Genomic DNA, 20871 nt, shown 5'->3' with positions numbered 1-20871 from the left:
ATTTGAATGTTGGTGCATTTAATGTTGTCCCAGAGGTCTCTGAGACTGTCCTCCATTCTTTTCATTCTTTTTTCTTTATTCTGCTCTGTGGTATATTTTTCTACTATTTTATATTCCAGGTCACTTATCTGTCCTTCTGCCTCAGTAATTCTGCTATTGATTCCTTCTAGAGAATTTTTAATTTCATTTATTGTGTTCATCATTGCTTGTTTGGTGTTTAGTTCTTTTAGGTCCTTGTTAAACGTTCCTTGTATTTTCTCCATTCTATTTCCAGGATTTTGGATCATCTTTACTATCATTACTCTGAATTCTTTTTCAGGTAGCCTGCCTATTTCTGTTAAATATGTTTGGTCTGGTGGGGTTTTGCTTTGCTCCCTCATCTGCTGTGTGTTTCTCTGTCTTCTCATTTTGCTTAACTTATTGTGTTTGGGGTCTCCTTTTTGCAGGCTGCAGGTTCATAGTTCCCATTGTTTTTGATGTCTGCCTCCAGTGGCTAAGGTTGTTTCAGTGGGTTGTGTAGGCTTCCTGGTGGAGGGGACTGGTGCCTGTGTTCTGGTGGATGAGGCTGGATCTTGTCTTTCTGGTGGGCAATACCACATCCGGTGGTGTGTTTTTAGGTGTCTGTGAACTTATCATGATTTTAAGTAGCCTCTCTGCTAATGGGTAGGGTTGTGTTCCTGTCTTGCTAGTTGTTTGGCATAGGGTGTTTAGCACTGTAGCTTGCTGGTCGTTGAATGGTACTGGGTTTTAGCATTGAGATGGAGATCTCTGGGAGAGCTTTCGCTGTTTGATATTACATGGGGCCAGTAGGTCTCTGGTAGACTTATAACCTGAACTCGGCTCTCCCCCCTCAGAGGCACAGGCCTGACACCCGTGAAGATCACCAAGACCCCTCAGCCACATGGCTCTGAAGAAAAGGGAGGAAAACAAATGAAAAAAAGAATGAAAAAAAATAAAGTTATTAAAATAAAAAATAGAAACATATTATTTAAAATTAAAAAAATTAAAGTTATATGAAATAAAAAAGAAAAAAACAAAAATAAAAAAATGAAAGAAAGAAAGAAGAGAGCACCCAAACTGAAAAACAAATCCACCAGTGATAACAAGCACTAAAGACTATAGAAAAAAAAAAAAAAAGGACACAGAACTCTAGGACAAATGGCAAAAGCAAAGGTATACAGAGAAAATCACACAAAAAGCAAACACATACATATGCACAAAAAGAGAAAAAGGAAAAAAAAATATATGTATATAAAAAAAGGAACGGAACAATCAAGTCAATAAAGAAATCTACGAATGATAATAAGCTCTAAATACTTAACTAAGATAAACATAAAACCAGAAACAAATTAGATGCAGAAAGCAAGCCCCAGTTCTATAGTTGTTCCCAAAGTCCACTGCCTCGATTTTGGAATCATTCTTTGTCTATTCAGGTAATCCAGAGATGCAGGGTATATCAAGTTGATTGTGGAGATATAATCTGCTGCTCCTGAGGCTGCTGGGAGAGATTTCCCTTTCTCTTCTTTGTTCGCACAGCCCCTGGGTTCAGCTTTGCATTTGGCCTCAATTTGATAGAGGATTCGGCATTGACTATGTAGCATCATGATAAACATATAAAACAATCACGAAATAAATTGCAAAACACATATGGCAGATTTCAGTTTCTAAGAACATAGTTAGCAACATAACCGGAGAAACTGCTAGGTGAAATATAAAACTCTCCTCATAAATGCACAAATAAATTATTGCGAATGAAAGTGAAACACTTAGAGGCCAGGATTAATGAGAAAGTAGGCATATAGGTTGGTACATGAGCACTGAAACTGGAGTTTTTTTCTGGGATTTCTCCCATCCCTTGTTGAATACAACTTGAATTTTAATTGGGCATACACATGTGGGCATGAAAAGACAAATCCTATGACCTTCACTAGATCAAAAAGGCTTGGGTAAAGCTCACATGCTAAAATGCTACAATGACATAGAGGGAGAAAGTGTGTGTATGTGTGTGCACATGCATGCACGTGAGAGAAAAAGAGACGAGGGAGAGACAGAGAGACAGAGGGAGAGACAGTCTTGATAAAGGAAGTTGAACACTTGCTTATATTGGTCTTGGGCCTGAGTAGAGAAGTGGAGAAGAAAACTAAATCTTCATGTAACCTCAATCCTCACTTGAACATGGGTTTCAATTCACACTATTTGTTTGGCCAGAAAGAAAAAATCCTAAATTAAATGTTTGAAGTATTATAAAATGCTGAGACACTTGGCAATACACAAACCACATCCTCTCTGGGGGACTGCCGCAACAAACTGCCACAAAGTTCCAAAAAACAAAAATTAAAAATCAAAACTTAAAAACTATATCAGAAAACATTATTCATGAATGACACTTAGCAAAAATAATAAAAAGAAGTATTAGTTCATAGTTACTTTAGATTGTAAAGTTATAGGGTATAGAATATAAAATATGGATGTTAAATATGCTTAAAGACATAAGAAAGATTTCTTCTTTTTTTTGATGAAAAAATTTTATTTTATTTTGATTTTTTTATTAGTCTCCGCTTTACAACAAAGTGAATCAGTCATACATATACATCTGTTCCCACATCCCCTCCCTCCTGCGTCTCCCTCCCTCCCAACCTCCCCATCCCACCCCTCCAGGCGGCCACAAAGCACCGAGCCAATCCCCCCGCGCCACGTGGCCACCCCCCACCATCCATCCACCCCACGCCCAGCAGTGTATACACATCCATGCCTCTCCCCCGCCCCGTCACAGCCCCCCCATATCCCCAAGCCCACCCCCAGTAGGTCTGTGTCTCTATTCCTGTTTTACCCCTAAGTCCTTCATGACATTTTTTTTAAATTCCATATATATTTTTTAGCATACGGTATTTGTCTTTCTCTTTCTGACTTACTTCACTCTGTATGACAGACTCTAGGTCTATCCACCTCATTACAAATAGCTCAGTTTCGTTTCTTTTTATGGCTGAGTAATATTCCATTGTATATATGTACCACACCTTCTTTATCCATTCATCCGATGATGGACACTTGGGTTGTTTCCATCTCCAGGCTATTGTGAATAGAACTGCAATGAACATTTTGGTACATGTCTCTTTTTGGATTATGGTTTTCTCAGGGTATATGCCTAGTAGTGGGATTGCTGGGTCATATGGTAGTTCTATTTTTAGTTTTTTAAGGAACCTCCATACTGTTCTCCATAGTGGCTGTACCAATTCACATTCCCACCATCAGTGCAAGAGTGTTCCCTTTTCTCCACACCCTCTCCAGCATTTATTGTTTCTAGATTTCTTGATGATGGCCATTCTGATTGGTGTGAGATGATATCTCATTGTAGTTTTGATTTGCATTTCTCTAATGATTAATGATGTTGAGCATTCTTTCATGTGTTTGTTGGCAGTCTGTATATCTTCTTTGGAGAAATGTCTATTTAAGTCTTCTGCCCATTTTTGGATTGGGTTGTTTGTTTTTTTGCTATTGAGCTGCATGAGCTGTTTATAAATTTTGGAGATTAATCCTTTGTCAGTTGCTTCATTTGCAAATATTTTCTCCCATTCTGAGGGTTGTCTTTTGGTCTTGTTTATGGTTTCCTTTGCTGTGCAAAAGCTTTGAAGTTTCATTAGGTCCCATTTGTTAATCTTTGTTTTTATTTCCATTTCTCTAGGATGTGGGTCCAAAAGGATCTTGCTGTGATTTATGTCATAGAGTGTTCTGCCTATGTTTTCCTCTAAGAGTTTGATAGTTTCTGGCCTTACATTTAGGTCTTTAATCCATTTTGAGCTTATTTTTGTGTATGGTGTTAGGGAATGATCTAATCTCATACTTTTACATGTCCCTGTCGAGTTTTCCCAGCACCACTTATTGAAGAGGCTGTCCTTTCTCCACTGTACATTCCTGCCTCCTTTATCAAAGATAAGTTGACCATATGTGCGGGGGTTTATCTTGGGGCTTTCTATCCTGTTCCAAGAAAGATTTCTAATACTGTGAAAGCTGACTAAAGTACTTTCACAAAGTTTGAAATAGATTTGGAAGGAGAACAAAATGATTCTTTGAATGAAAATATTAACCATTTAATTTAGAAAGACAGTGGAGGCCTTGCAGAGCAGATTAAACAAAAGTGATGAGAAAATTGTTAAAAAGAAATAGCATAACACAGGTGCTTTGTGACCACCTGGAGGGCTGGGATAGGGAGGGTGGCAGGGAGGGTGACGCAAGAGGGAAGAGATATGGGGACGAGTTATGGGGACATATGTATATCTGATTCATTTTGTTATAAAGCAGAAACTAACACACCATTGTAAGACAATTATACTCCAAAAAGATGTTTAAAAAATAAAATAAAAAGAAATATAGTCTGAAGAAATTATTAAATTAGCACAATGAGACAAAAAGAAGAAAAAATGTGAACGGTAGTTTTAGGAAACATAGAGAAGAGTGGTAAATTATGACATATTTAATCAAGAGTGCCAAGGAAACATCAAGAGAGTATGGCAGAGAATTTCCCAAAATGTATCAAAAACACCAATCTAAAGAGCCAGAAAACCACAGTTCACAAGAAGAGTAAAATTAAATAAATCTGTATCACAGTAAAAGTACAAAATACAAAACTGGTAACATCTTAAAAATAACCAGAGAGAATACAGATAACCTACAAAAACTGACAAGTACACTGACTTCTCAAGAGCAGTAATTGAAGCGAGAAGGCCATGAAATAATATCTTTATCAAAATGAAAGACAATAACCTTGTTAAGTTAGAGTTGTAGAGGCATTGAAACTATTTTTCACAAATCAGGGTAAATAAATCTATTTTCATGGAACAAAAACTGAAAGTTTTAAGGGACATTTTTCAGGAGGAAGAAAAATAATCTTAGAAGAGGTGTTAAAGAAATACAAAAGAATAATAAGCAAAACCACCATACAAGTGGGTAAATCTTTTAAAAAATGATAAAGTAATATTATTGATGTCTACTTTTAACGTTTAAAAAAGTAAACATTGGTTAGGAACTTATAATTTGGGATTGGGGTTACTGGAATAAAATTATTCTAATATATTTTGTCAGGAAAAGTTTAAAGATACTGATTAATTTTAGACATTGTTAAGCATATGAAAATGCCTATGATCAGCACTTAAAGAGTAGTAATAATATGTACTTAAACAATGTATAGTTTAGGGATACACATTATAAAGTTTTATCACACTGTGATAAAATTATAAAGAAAGGAAAAGGAAGGGCTTCCCTGGTGGCGCGGTGGTTGGGAGTCCGCCTGCCGATGCAGGGGACGTGCGTTCGTGCCCCGGTCTGGGAGGGTCCCGCATGCCGCGGAGCGGCTGGGCCCGTGGGCCATGGCCGCTGGGCCTGCGCGTCCGGAGCCTGTGCTCCGCAACGGGAGACGCCACAACAGGAGAGGCCCACGTACAGCAACAAAAAAAAAAAAAAAAAAAAAAAAAAAGAAAGGAAAAGGAATAAGTTACACAAAATTCCAGACAGTGATTACTCTGATGGGATGAATGGAGATCACATTAGACCCAGGTACAAAAGGGTCTTTAAAATACTGGCAATATTATGTTTCTTAGCTGAGTATTGGTTACATGTGTATTTATTTTATTGTTTCTAAAGCAAAAGTCACATATACATGTGATATATATTCAATATAATCTGTGATAGATTCCATATAAAATATATATATTTCTTCACACTGTGTGTGAAGAAATACTTTGCAGACTGAGAGGTGCATAAATTGCTCTATATTTACTTGCAATTACATGTAAATAAGATGGTGTCCATTTCCAATCACTTCATGCCTTTCTAAAAATTAATTATATACATTAAAGTCAAATTTATTAAAATGAAGAACTGGCTGCCACAAGTTCAATCAAAATATAAATTAGTTCCGTATCCTTAATAAGTTTCCTCTTGTCCCTTTGATGTTTATCTACATCTGGAACCTTATCTCTTACAACCACTGATCTGCTTTCTGTCACTGTAATTTTGTCTTTTATAGAATTTTATATGAATGAATTCATATAGTATCTTGCCTTTTATATTTGACTTATTTGATGGAGCATAATGTCCTTGACATCCATCCATGCTTTTATGTATATTAATATTTTCTTTCTTTTGACTGATGAACAATATTCTTTAATATGAATATAGCACAGTTTGTTTATCCACTTAGCAGTTGATGGATTTTTGGGTTGTTTCCATTTAGGAGGATAACTACTGCTGCTATAAATATTGTGTATAAATTTTTGTGTGGACTTGTGCTTTAAATATCTTGGGGCAATACTAAGAATGTGATTTCTGGGTCATATAGTGTATATATGTAGAGTATATGTTTAATGGTTTAAGATACTGCGATGTTTTTCAAAGTGACTATAGCATTTTGCATATTGATCAGCAGTGTATGAGAACTCCAGTTCTCCATTGTTGTCAACACTTGATATGATTAGTCATTTTGATTTTAATGATTCTAACGTGATGCAATGGTACCTCGATGTGAGTTTAACATCTCCCTAATGGCTATCAATGTTGAACATATTCTCTTATGCTTTTCTGATTTTTGAATATCTTCTTTTATGAAATTTGTATTTAAATATTTTCTCATATCTTATTCTTGAGGACAAAATGTTCTGTATATATTCTGATTTCATTTCTTCTTTGACCATTGGTTAGCTAGGAGTGTGTTGTTTAATTTCAGCATATTTGTGAATCTGCCAAATTTCTTTCTTTTATTGGCTTCTAATTTCATTCCATTGTGGTCAGAGAATATATTTTGTATAGTTTAATTCATTTAAAATGTTTATACTATTGCCTAGCATATGATCTATCTTGGAGAATGTTCCATGTGTGCTTGAGAAGAACATATATTCTGCTACTGTTGGGTGGAAAGTCCTGTAGATGTCTATTAGATCTAGTTGATGTATAGTCTTGTTCAAATCTTCTGTTTCCTTGTTGATATCCTGCCTAGTTGTCCTATTCATTATTGAAAGATAGGTGCTAAAGTCTCCTACTAATATTGTTAAGTTGTTTATTTCTATCTGCCTTTCAGTTTTTTCTTCATGCATTTTGGTGCTTTCTTACTAGGTGCAGATATAGTTATAATTGTTTTATATTACTGATGAATTGGCCCTCTTATCATTATAAAATGTCCCACTTTATCTCTAGTAATAACCTTTAAAGGCTATTTTTTTCTGATATTAAAATAGCCAAACCAGATTTCTTATGGTTGCTTTCTCTTTGATATATATTTTTCATCCTTTTACTTTCAATGCGTTTGTGGCTGTTTCTTCTATTAATGAGGATAATGATACCTGAATTGCCCTAAGTCATAAGCTTCTAAAAGATTAACAGTTATGAGTTATTTGTGTCAAGTAGGAAAATTACAACACCAAGCAAAGGCAGATTGTTAGGTAAGCTATGCATTCCAACAAATGCTTTCAACTCGTTACACAATATTTCAATGCTATGATACTGAGAAAGTGAGCAGTTTTCAAGAAAGAGCAATGTGTGGGTATGCAAGTTTAGAAAACTATAGCATTCATTCTCTCCATAACTGTTTTATTGACCTGGATTCCATTAACAACTATAAGTGAGTCAGAAATATAAAGATTATACAGAAATAAACTATGTATTTATATACTCTGTGTGCTTATATTACAACTTTGTGCTTGAGAAGTATCTGTAATTCAAAATATATCTACCGCAATTAAAAACTCTATTAAATGGCACAACCCAATTCAAACATTTTATTCGGTTAAAATAGCTTTAGTAATAGACAAATGTGTGTCTTGCAAAACAATAATAACAAACGGAAGTCATGTCTTCAATTCAGTTTTTGTATATTCCAAAGTCCCATTCCCATACTCTTTTTTTTTTTTTAAATCAGCTTCTGAACTAGTTGGAGTGAAACAGGCAACATGAATAACACTAGTTCTTGCTCCATTCTCTACAGAGCATCCAAAATCCTTCCAGATTTTCTATAAAGAACAGGATGATTGGATGAATGTGCCCCAGAGACAAGTTCCATAAAATAATATACTAAAATAGTTATGTAGCCGGATCAAAATATGCCCTGAAGTCATGAAACTGAACATATATCAAGTTATTTAAATAGCCTTCTTTTAAACAATGGGACAATCTGGATAAAATGTAACCATGCATTTGTCCCTGGCAGAGAGCTGATTGATGAAGAAAAAATATATATGCCTAGAGAGCTAAAGCAGCTGAGTGCCACTAATTTCATGATTCCAATCACTGTAGAATCTGAAAATATATTTGTGTAAGTGTAATCTCCATGGATATTTATATGTGTCCTAGATTAAAAATGAAAAATGGGGCTTCCCTGGTGTCTGCCTGTCAATGCAGGGGACACAGATTCAATACCTGGTCCAGGAAGATACCACATGCTGCAGAGCAACTAAGCCCATGCACCACAACTACTGAGCCTGCACTCTAGAGCCCGCAAGCCACAACTACTGAAGCCCGCGTGCCACAACTACTGAAGCCCGTGCACCTAGAGCCCATGCTCCACAACAAGAGAAGCCACTGCAATAAGAAGCCCACACACCACAACAAGGAGTAGCCCCCACTCGCCGCAACTAGAGAAAGCCTGCACACAGCAATGAAGACCCAACGCAGGCAAAAATAAATAAAAGTTAAATAAATTAGGGCTTCCCTGGTGGTGCAGTGGTTGAGAGTCCGCCTGCTGATGCAGGGGACACGGGTTCGTGCCCCGGTCCGGGAAGATCCCACATGCCGTGGAGTGGCTAGGCCCGTGAGCCATGGCCGCTGAGCCTGTGCGTCCGGAGCCTGTGCTCCGCAACGGGAGAGGCCACAACAGTGAGAGGCCTGCATACCGCCAAAAAAAAAAAAAAAGTTAAATAAATTAGAAAAAAAAAATGGCTGATTCCTGCAGATGTGAATAACAATTAACAAATATATTTGCCTTCCCTGCACACAGTCCTTCTGCCAAAAGTACCATCCATGGACTTACTTAATGCCATATCCACCATTATAGTATTCTAAATAGCATTGCTTGTGATCAAGGAACTCGTTTATCAGCAAAAGAAGTGTGGTAATTGTCCATGCTCATGGAATTCACTGATATTACCATGTTCACCACCATCTTGAAGCAACTATCAGTAAAGTGGTGGAACAGCCTTTTGAAGACACAGTTACAGTACCAGCAAGGTGGCAATATTGAAGGGCTGAGGCAAAGTTCTCCAGAATGGTGTATATGATTTGAATCGGTGTCCAATATATGGTGCTGCTTTTCTTATAGCCAAGAATCACAGATCCAGGAATCAGGGGATGAAAATGGTACCATTCACTACTACTTCTAGTGACCCACTAGCAAAGTTTTTGCTTTTTGTTCCTATGACCATATGCCCTGCTGGCATAGAAAGTGTCTATTCCAGTAAGAACAAAATGCTGCCCCTTACATGATGCAAGAAATCCAATGTGATCAGTTCACCACGAGGCAGCTGGCTGATGTCTTAGAGCATGGTGCCATATTGAGGACTCAGTTTTGGTCTGTTGCTGGCAGATTAGACACAGCAGTGGCCATAGCCAGGTCAGCCTCGGTGCATGGAAGGCCACGTTGCTGAGCTCATGCTTATCTTCCTGATCCTGCCATCATATATACTTTGTTATTGAGCCCATTGGACAGTGACAGGGGTAACTGGAGAAAGAGGCTAACTGGTATTCATAGAATGAGTTATGCTATCCACTTGATTATTAAAATTCTCCTCTGCTGAGGTCACCTTTTGGTGAGCATTCACATGGGACACAAATATCTACAATTTTTCCCACTCAAAGAGGTATATCCACATACCTTTCCCCCAGAGTTTCTTGTCACTAATATTCCAATTGTGTTCTTTTGAATTCACCCACCATCCAGGCAAACTGTTGGCCACAGCCCACGAGCTGCTATACACACATCTAACCACTTCTCCTTCCAAGCAAAGTAAATAATTAGGTGCACTAATCGAAGTTCTGCCCAACTGGAGGATTTCCCTTCACCGCTGTCCTTCAGGGATGTCCCAGAAAAGGGCTGTAATGTTGAAACTGTTCACTTTGAGGTAGTACTTGCATACCATGCAGAGTCATCTGTCAATCAGACTCTAGTCTTCTATCCTCTGCCAATTGATTGTAGGGAACTCCTCATGAAGCCATAGATGCAGGCTGGGAGAGAGAAGGCAGTGTATCAAGAGTGGGTATCATGGGCATTTGGGCCACTTCTTCATGTGACTTATGTGTGCCTTCAGGGCCTACTTGGACCAATCATGTATATGATCTCAATTCAATGATGGGGTGCTGCTATGCATGCCCAACTTTATGGCTTGATGGGTCAGATAGCACCTAGCTCATGATGGGTAGCTAAGTTAGAATGGTAAATTGTTGAACCTTGGTTAAGCAATCAATTTTTTACTAAGGCCCAGTAGCAGGTCAAGAACTTTTTCTCAAAAGGAGAGTAGTTATCCACAGAGTATGGCAGAACTTTGCTCCAAAATCCTGAGAGCCTGTGCCATGATTCACTTATAGGGTCCTGTCAAAGGCCCCTAAGAGCATCCCTATCTGTCACTGCCACTTCAAGCACCATTGGATATGTTGGATCATATGGGCCAAGTAGCAGAGCAGCTTGCACAGAAGCATGGACCTGTTGCAGAGTCTCCTCTTGTTCTGAGCCCCACTCAAATCTATCAGCTTTCCAGGTCCCTTGGTAAATGGGCCAGAGTAGGATGCCTAAATGGGGAATATCTTGCCTCCAAAATCCAAAGAGGCCTACTTGTCATTGTGCCTCTTTTCTGGTCATAGGAGGGACCAGATGCAACAATTGTCCTTCGCTGTCTTAGTTCGGGTAACTATAATGGAATACCATAGACTGTGTGGCTTATAAACAACAGAAGGTTATTTCTCACCACTCTGGATGCTGAGAAGTCCGAGATCAAGGTGCTGACAGATTCGGTGTCTATTGAGAACCCACTTTCTGGTTCATAGTGAGCCATCTTCTCTCTGTATTGTCACACAGTAGAAGGGGCAAGGGAATTCTCTGGGGTCTTTTATAAAGACACTAATCCTATTCATGAGGCTTCTACCCTAATGACCTAATCAGTTTCCAGTGACCTTGCTTCCAAATATTATCACATTGGGGATTAGGTTTCAACATATGAATTTTGAGAGGACAAAGCATTCAGTGTATAACATTCACCTTAGAAGGGATGTCTCAACATGTCCCACACCTCACTGCCCTAGATATTTCACTGAGGTAAAAAGACCCTGAAATTTGTTGGATTTGTTTTCCACCTTCTGACATGCAAATATCTTAACATTAAGTAAATAGGTGCTAATTCTTAATAACTATGTCCAATAAGCATAATGTCGTCAATGTAATGAATGAGTGTGATACTGAAGCCAAATCTGGCCTCTGAATTAAATCTCAGAGACAGAATTTTGGGTGAAGTAGAGAAGAATAGCTTTATTGCTTTGCCAGGCAAAGGGGGCCACAGCGGGCTAATGCCCTCAAAACTGAGTGTCCTTACCTGGAGAGGATAGTGAAGAGTGTTATAGTAATGGTTAAAAGAGAGCGTGATCAGCTCATGGATATTCTTGTGATTGGTTGGTGGTGAGGTAAGTAGGGGTCAGCATCATCAACCTTCTGGTTCCAACTGGTCTGGGGTCTACGTGCTTGTGGGCAGCATACAGTTAACTTCTCCCACCTGGTGGGAGTTTCAGTATCTGCAAAACAGCTCAAAGATATTGTTTTGTATATCCCTTGAGGGGGAACCAGGACCCTGCCCCAAGGCTGTACTGTTGTTTCTTGACTATTCCTCCCTTGTCTCTGCATCCCCTCCCTTCCCTAATTAGGAGCTGTTTGAACTTGCCCATTGGAACTCAGGGAAGGTCATGGATGCTGTATGAAGCCTATTTCCTGTAATCAAGAAACAGGGGACACAGAAAGACTTTTGTGCCCAGGAGCCCCACAGGGTCTTGCTTGGTTTCAGTATCTTATTGGAGGAAAATGTGATCAATATCTCTGAGAATTAAATTATGGCATAGGGCTAGAGAGTTGCTATATCCCTGAAATAGGACATAAAGGTATATCGCTGCTCTTGCCAGCTGAAAGCAAATTGCTTCTGGTGGACTATATGGACAGGGTTGGATAAAAAGGCATTTGCCAAATTAGTAGCGGCAAACCAGGTGCCAGGGGATGTGTTAATTTGCTCAAGCAATAAAACCACATCTGGTACAGCAGCTGCAATTGGAATCACCACCTGGTAGAGTTTACAATAGTCCACTGTCATTCTATAAGATTCATCTGACTTTTGCATAGGCCAAATAGGAGAATTGAATGGGGATGTGGTGGGGATTACTACCCCTACATCTTTCAAGTCTTGATGGTGGCACTAATCTCTATAATTCCTCCAGGAATGTGGTATTAGGGTTCACTGTTTTGCTAGTTAGAGGAAGTTCTAGTGGCTTTAATTTGGCCTAATCCATCATAATAGCCCTCACACCACAGGTCAGGGAATCAATGTAAGGATTCTGCCAGCTGTTGAGTATATTTATCCCAGTTATGCATCCTGTGGGGGAAATACACAGGATGGGTTTGGGAACCCACTGGGCCCACTGTGAGATGCATCAGAGCTAAGATTTCACTGATCACCTGACCTTCATAATTCCCTTCTCTGAATGGTCAACTGCAGTGATGTTTTGGGTCTCTGGAAAATAGTGTTCTTTGAGAGCCAGGGTCTTATAGTCCACAAAGGGTCTGATTATTTTCTTTTCTCCAGTGCATTGGTTCCTTTGGGGAAGGCAGGGAGAAAGCGTAAGAGTGTAAAATTTTGGCAGTGTACTGGGATCCTTCCTCAAGGGGACCTGGCCTCTCCTTCGTTCAAGGAGTTCTAGATATGTAAAATGGCTCAAGACTGGGAATTGACTGAGGATCCATAACTCTCTGTTTTTATGATCCAGTTTAGACTTTTGTTAACTTCACCTAGAACTTTTCTGATTATACAACTGAAATGATTTAGTAGGCTTCTATGTGTTTCAGTGCTACAGTCACCATGACTAGCCAACAGCATAGGTCTGCATAATTCAGACTATTCTGATTGCTGCTTTGTCTCTACTGTCCATTATAGCAACCACACTTACCTTGCTTTTGGTGGCTGACTGCTGCACCTTGGCCCTTGCCATCTGCCATTTACTCGCACTATACTTAGATTAGGCAATTCAGTGGCTGTAGTTCCATGAAAAGGTCTCCCCTACATTGAAGAGCAATTACAGAGCTCTTCAAGGATTCTGGAACTCCCCTCAGAAATGTATTTCTCAGCATTTTGATGAAAGGTGTGTCTTCTGAACCCTCCCTGTGTTGGTGAGTAGATCTTAAGTACCTACTCTAACATTCAAATCTCCCTAAACCTTTGAATTCCTTTCTGTACATTAAAACTAGGCAGATCTGGCTTTTCTAATTCACTCACTGTACTACAGCATCAAATGCAGAATTTCTGCTTAGTGAGCCCATCTCAATAAATTCTACCTTAGCAACATTAAATTTGTTCCATCATTATCCCACACATCAACATTCTGTCCATTCTCAACACGTCCCAGAGATCTGTTGGTATAAATTAGAAAACTCAGGTAGTTCTTTTGATGCGTAGCACACATCTTCATGGGTCACAAAGTATACCTCATCTTTAGAGACCTGCTAAAACTTGAGTCTAGTTAAAGGTCTAGAAGCAAGGAGAGCTGGTCTTTGTAGGAGTTCGGGTTTCCTGAGGAGAGATTCCAGCACTCCACTGGAGGAAAAAAAAACAAATTACGAGTTTAGATGCAGTAGAGATGGTAAGAGGAGCTTTGCCAGCGCTGACTTCCCCCACGGCGGCACTGCATGGAGCTGAATTAGCCGGTGGTGACCTCTCCCACAGGGAAAGGGAGAGTGGTGAGTGAATGCCTGGTTTCCTCAGCTGTGCAGGATGCTTCTGGAGAAACCAGTTTTTCTCCCACAGCACCCCGAGTATTGGAGTGGGACCTCCATGATGGGGAGGGGAGGGAGGAGATGGAGAAAGAGGCAGATAATACTAGAGAGCATTAAAAGGATGTGGTTCTGCCTTCTTGCACTGTTAGTGGGAATGTAAATTGATACAGCCACTATGGAGAACAGTATGGAGGTTCCTTAAAAAACTAAAAATAGAGCTACCATACGACCCAACAATACCACTACTGGGCATATACCCTGAGAAAACCATAATTCAAAAAGAGTCATGTACCACAATGTTCATTGCAGCACTATTTACAATAGCCAGTGCATGGAAGCAACCTAAGTGTCCATAGACAGATGAATGGATAAAGAAGATGTGGCACATATTTACAATGGAATATTACTCAGCCATAAAAAGAAACGAAACTGAGTTATCTGTAGTGAGGTGGATGGACCTAGAGACTGTCATACAGAGTGAAGTAAGTCAGAAAGAGAAAAACGAATACCATATGCTAACACATATATATGGAAACTAAAATTTAAAAAAAAAAGGTTCTGAAAAACCTAGGGGCAGGACAGGAATAAAGACGTAGACGTAGAGAATGGACTTGAGGACATGGGGAGGGGGAAGGGTAAGCTGGGACAAAGTGAGAGAGTGGCATGGACATATATACACTACCAAATGTAAAATAGGTAGCTAGTGGGAAGCAGCTGCATAGCACAGGGAGATCAGCTGGGTGCTTTGTGACCACCTAGAGGGGTGGGATAGGGAGGGTGGGAGGGAGACGCAAGAGGGAAGAGATATGGGGACATATGTATATGTATAACTGATTTACTTCATTATAAAGCAGAAACTAACACACCATTGTAAAGCAATTATACTCCAATAAAGTTGTTTTAAAAAAAAAATCTATGTCGTTCTGGATGACTGCAATCAGAACTAGAACAGGAAACCCATGCAAAAGCCCCTGAGTAAACCTCACCAGAGAATCCCTGCAAATGGCACCAAGGAAACACGACTTATTTGTCTAAACTTATCCTTCCTCACTGTACTCCAGCCATACTGGCTCTTTGTTCCTGTAATTTTAGGCACAATTCCAATATGGGGCATTCAAACCTGCTGTTGTTTTTATCTGGAATTTTCTTCTGATATTCACATGACTCATGCCCTTACCTTCTTTGGTTATTTTTTGTGTGTGTGTGTGGTACGCAGGCCTCTCACTGTTGCGGCCTCTCCCGTTGCGGAGCACAGGCTCCGGACGTGCAGGCTCAGCGGCCAGGGCTCACGGGCCCAGCCGCTCCACGGCATGTGGGATCTTCCCGGACCGGGGCACGAACCCGTGTCCCCTGCATCGGCAGGTGGGACTCTCAACCACTGCGCCACCAGGGAAGCCCTACCTTCTTTTTTTAATTTTTATTTCAGTTTTTTAAATTAAAGAATATAATCCATACAATTAAAAAGGTGTAAAAATACAAATTCATTTTTATTATTAAAAAAAATTTATTGGAGTGTATTTGCTTTCCAATGCTGTGTTAGTTTCTTGCTGTACAGCAAAGTGAATCAGTCATGTGTATGTGTATATATATATAGATAGATAGATAGATAGATAGATAGGTAGATAGATCCCCTTTTTTTTAGATTTCCTTCCCGTTTAGGTCACCACAGAGCATTGAGTATAGTTCCCTGTGCTATACAGTAGATTCTCATTAGTTATTTTATACATAGTAATTATATATGTTCCATGGTGTAATGGTGAGCACTCTGGACTCTGAATCCAGCCCTTACTTCTTTAGGACTTTGGTCATATTCATAGTGTGGTTCTTTCATGACCATTCTATTTAAATTTGGATTCCCTGACACACTTTGTATTTCCTGTTTCCAGTTGTTTTCCTCCATGCCACATATCTCAATCTGGTATGTTTTATACTTTATTGTACTTATTTATACATTTATTGTCTTAATCCTCAAATTAGATTATGAATTCCAATATGAGCAAGAATCTTTGTCTTTTATTTAGCATTTCCTTAGTGCTTAGAAGGTTACAGGCCACATAGTAATTTCCCAATAAATATTTATGAGGAAATAAAGTAAGGAAGGAAAAAGGCTGGTAAGAAGGGAGAGAGGGAGTTTTTATTTTCTTCTATGTGCAATTTGATAGCAACTGAAGTTTTTTGGGTAATTGATGCCATAATTAGCTTTGCATTTTTGGAAGGATGCCCTGGGTTCTGGGCAGAGAAAGCCCTGACTACCTTTCCTACCACATCTCTTATGATTCCTCTTCTTATTTTCTATTCTGCAGCCACTGGACTTCCTTCTGACCTGAAACACTCCAAGATTTTTTCTATCTCAAGTCATTTGCACTAGCTGTTCCCTTGGCCTAGAATGCTTTTCCTCTAGATCTTTTCGTTACTTGTTCCTTTTCATTATTTATTTCTCAGATTAAATAACTTTCACCATCACAGGAAGAACTTTGCTAATGACCATAGCTAATGTACCCTACATCACACGTTCATTAAATCACTCTCTATAATATACTATGTTCCATTTTCATCATAGGTCTTATCATAAATTTAATTGCTTATTTATTTGATTTTGTGTTGATTTTCTGCCCCCCTCGTGTAAGTGGCATAAAGTTATGTCCTTTGGCTATCTAATTAGTTCTTTTATGCCTACTGCATAGAACAGTGTTTTGCACATGGTTGAAAAGCAGTAAACAATTAATGAGTGAATGAAAGGATGAAAAGAGGCATTATGAGCAAAGGCTTAGATATAAGCAAGGGTTGGCATTTTGGGGGAGATGATGAACTTATCAGTTAAACTAGAAAAAATATGGTAGAAGAAAAGATTGAAAAGTTACGTATACTGGCATTGGGCCATTACAACTGGGGTCTTTGATCAAATAACAGTGGTTTATGGATTAGCATATCCTTTAGTTTTTCTGATTTACAGGAGAGCTCCAGTGAAGACTGCTGACATGCTTGTTTTCTAATTGCTCCTATTTTCTATCTACAACTTAGCCCTCCAAATTGCTAGGCCTCACATTTTAGAGTACATTTTAAAAAAAGGAAATGTGTGGAAATATAGATCCTGATGATCTACCACAGAAATTGTGATTCAGCAGGCCTAGATTTTGTTCTAGGAATCTGAAATTTTGGTTAGCTTTTCAGGGAATTTGATGCAAGTTATACCGGGACTTCACCTTGAGAATACAATTCCAGATTTTTGTTTGTTCTAAAATGTAGTAGAAGGTTGATCTGTACTCAGTGCATTTCAGATATCTCCACTATGAACAAAGGATTCAGGCCAAAACACTTTGCAAGCTTAACCGGCTTGATAATAATTTTTGCATCATCCTGTACAAGACATATAATTAATATTAAATTTAAAAACGTTGCATATTAGCTTAGACTGGTGTAACAAAATACCACAGACTGGATGGCTTAAACAGTAGGTACTTACTGTACACAATTATTGAGGCTCAGAAGTCCAAAATCAGAGTGCCAGCTGATTTGATTCCCCAGTGAGGGTCTCCTCCTGGCTTGCAGATGGGAAGAAGGGAGGGAGGAAGAGAGACAGAGAGAGAACACAAGATCTCCTTATAAGGTACCAATCCCATCACAAGGGACCTACCATCATGACCTCTACTAAACCTTATTACTTCCCAAAGGCCTCATCTCCAAATAACATCACACTGGGGATTAGGGCAACATATGAATTTGGGGAGGACACAATTAAGTCCATGGCAAGTTGCAACTGTTGCAAATTTCAACCCCTAAATGTGCCTCAGTTTCCTCATTTGTAAAATGGAGATGGTAATGTCATCACCCAAAATAAATCACATGATCCTTTGGAATAGAAATTAAATGAGTCAATGACAGTGGGAGGAAAGTGCTAGCTAATTAATAGTAGTTTTGAAGAAGTAATTATTCACATGTCAAAGAGGTGGAAGCTGAATCTGGTTACAAGTTACTTTGAATAATTATATTTATAATTTTGGAAACAATATTTTCCTTCTATATGCCATTTATTTTACCCTAAAGTAAGTACACGTTATTCTAATAGTCCACAAATAATTTTAAACGATAAATACTATTTGCAGATACAAATTTGAGAGAGGATGTACATGACCATTCATTAGTGAGTTTGCAAACGTGAGATTCTTTTAGAATTGACATAGCCCTTCTTTTTGAGCATGATCCTATAAATGGAACGCAAGCAAATGAAAAATATTCAGTTGCTCACATGAATAGAAATGATGGTTTAACTAATCTTATTGCAGCTAAAACTAAATTGAATGTATGTGCTATGGATACTGTGTGGAAAATTGACTTTCCCCCCCAGCTTTGTTGAGATATAATTGACATATAACATTGTGTAAGTTTAAGGTATACCATGTGATGATTTGATACACATATTTATTACAAATGATTTTCAGAATATGGTTAGTTAACACACCCATCACCTCATATAGTTATAAATTCTTGGTGTGTGGTGAAAACATTTAAGATCTACTTTCTTAGCAACTATCAAGTATATAATACAGTATTGTTAACTATAGTCACCATAGTGTACATTAGATCCCCAGAACTTATTCATCTTATAACTGGAAGTTTGTATCCTTTAGCCAACATCTCCTCATTTTCCCTACCCCTCTACCATTATTCTACTCTGTCTCTATAATTTTTTTTTTTAGATTCCTCATATAAGAAAGATCATACAGTATTTGTCTCTCTCTAACTTATCTCACTGAGCAAAATGCCCTCAGGTACCCTCCATATTGTTACAAATGGCAGGATTTCCTCCTTTCTTATGGCTGAATATAGTCCATTGTATATATGTATGTACAAAATATATATATGTATATATTTCTTTATCCATTTGCCAGTGATGGACACTTAAGTTCTTTCCATGTCTTGGCTGTTGTGAATACTGCTGCAAGAACATGGGGGTACAAATAGCTCTTTGAGATCTGGATTTAATTTCCTTTAGATGTATACCCAGAAGTGGGATTTCTGGATGATATGGTATCTCTATTTTTAATTCTTTAAGGAACCTTCATACTTGTTTTTTTCATAATGGTTGTACCATAAAATTGAGTTTTTATAAAAAGAATGTTCTAGAATGTGACAGTGCACATTTTCATACTAAAAAGTCTTTGACATTGTCTCCCTGTAGGTTTATTTTCACAAGATGAAAGTCAATTTAGACAATTTAGTCAAAGTAGAATTAAATTTGATACTTCTGTCTGATCTTTCATACTGTACAGATACGTATATTTAAAGTAGTTTTAGAATCTCAGTTTTATTGATTTGGACAATAAGTTGGCCACTCACATGTACATAAATTGCTTGTAGTTATCTACGCTTGAGGAGAGGGTGGTAATTTAGAACTATTATCTACATATGTCAATGGATGAATTAAGTGCTCCAGTGCTCCACTGACTGAGTGGAGTCAAACAATTTCAAAGAATCCATTGTATTTTCCACTTTCTAAATCCTTTTCCCTGGTAATAAAACCATTTTTGGTTACTATGTAGATGCTTTTTAATCAGAAAAAACAAATAATAATTTGTTTATAATAATAGTTTTATCATAATAAAAATAATAAAATAATAGTTAAAAAATAAAAATAATAGCTTTATAATCATACTTTTATCATAAATGGAGAGGAATATTTAAAGGAAGCAGAAGTCTTGTTCAAATACAAATAATGATGCTAGCTAGCATTTTTAGCTTCTGATCATTTGATTATACTGGGCATTGGAAATGACATCTCAGTCACAGTGTGGCATCATCCTATGTCTACATTTATCTACCTGACATTTTCCTGTATTTATGTAACCATGCATGGGTGAATGAAGGTATTAGATATGATTGGGTATTTCTCAGCCACATTAATGAGAAGTTAGACAGTCAGATGCTAACACAAGCAACAGATTCTGTCTCTGTTCTTTTAACATTCAACATACATATTTTCTTATATGTATCACATATTAATTATAAAAATAACTAACATTTCAGAGCTTACTGTGTACCAAATGTTCTGAGTTCTTTTATAGATTATCTCCCTTAATCTTCACAAGAACCCAGTAAGTGGGTTATTACCTACTTTTTATAGATTATGAAATTGAGACCTAGAGAGTTGAAGAATTTACCCAAAATTACACAGATAGTAAGTGGTAAAACAGAGTTATGTATCTAAGCAATCTTGTTTACCCTTAACTGAATCTCTACTCTTAATTGCCAACCTATAACACTATCAAAATCTGTTGGGTTTTTATTCCCACTTTAAATAGCTCTTTAAGCTGCCCAAGTTTCATTAATCAATGAGTAATTCAATGTTTTAACCCCCAAGGAATGTTTACATTAAATCTTTACTTTAATCCTAATAATTATTCAGTTTCACTGAAAAAGGACTAGCAAAACATAAATGAAGTAAAAGTGGCAGTTTCCCCTTAACCTCACCAGTGCTGGTGAGTTAAATTCCCTGGATTTCATTTTCTCCATCTAAATCCTGAGGTAATGCCTGCTTGTTTATATTGCCACCTTCTTATTATTAAAATCAGTTAAAATTAATAAATTAAATATAAATATTAATACCAATAGTATTAATATTATTTAATATTCATTTATATTATACCAATAGTATTAATATTATTTAATATCATTCATTTATAATATTTAATATCATTCATTGAATATCAATATCATTCATTTCATTCGATTATTTATTAAATATTAATTATTAAATATCTGGAATTAATATTTCAAGTATGTGTTTGGAACTTTCATAAGTACTACCTCTTTTAGTTATTTCACACAACAGACACAAACTCACATAAAATTGCGAATTATGTATTATTAAACAGTTT

The sequence above is a fragment of the Hyperoodon ampullatus genome (assembly GCF_949752795.1).
Source record: "Hyperoodon ampullatus genome assembly, chromosome: X".
Lineage (NCBI taxonomy): Eukaryota > Metazoa > Chordata > Mammalia > Artiodactyla > Ziphiidae > Hyperoodon > Hyperoodon ampullatus.
Note: the sequence above shows the minus strand (reverse complement) of the source record.